We start from the raw sequence: 526 nt of genomic DNA on the forward strand, positions 1-526 counted from the left end.
GCTTAATGAAAGGGAAGGATAGAGTTCCCTTCCTAGAAGGGAAGAGTGAAAGGGATAGAGTTCTCTTCCTAGAAGGGAAAGGTGAAAGGGATAGAGATGGCTTAATGAAAGGGAAGGATAGAGTTCCCTTCCTAGAAGGGAAGAGTGAAAGGGATAGAGTTCTCTTCCTATAAGGGAAGAGTGAAAGGGATAGAGTTCTCTTCCTAGAAGAGAAAGGTGAAAGGGATAGAGATGGCTTAATGAAAGGGAAGGATAGAGTTCCCTTCCTAGAAGGGAAGAGTGAAAGGGATAGAGTTCTCTTCCTAGAAGGGAAAGGTGAAAGGGATAGAGATGGCTTAATGAAAGGGAAGGATAGAGTTCCCTTCCTAGAAGGGAAGAGTGAAAGGGATAGAGTTCTCTTCCTAGAAGGGGTGGAAGGGATAGAGCTGGATTCCTAGAGGGGAAGGGTGAAAGGGATAGAGTTCTCTTCCTAGAAGGGAAGGGTGGAAGGGATAGAGCTGGCTTCCTAGAGGGGAAGGGTGAAAGG

Source organism: Sceloporus undulatus, chromosome 2 (genome assembly GCF_019175285.1).
Source record: "Sceloporus undulatus isolate JIND9_A2432 ecotype Alabama chromosome 2, SceUnd_v1.1, whole genome shotgun sequence".
NCBI lineage: Eukaryota > Metazoa > Chordata > Lepidosauria > Squamata > Phrynosomatidae > Sceloporus > Sceloporus undulatus.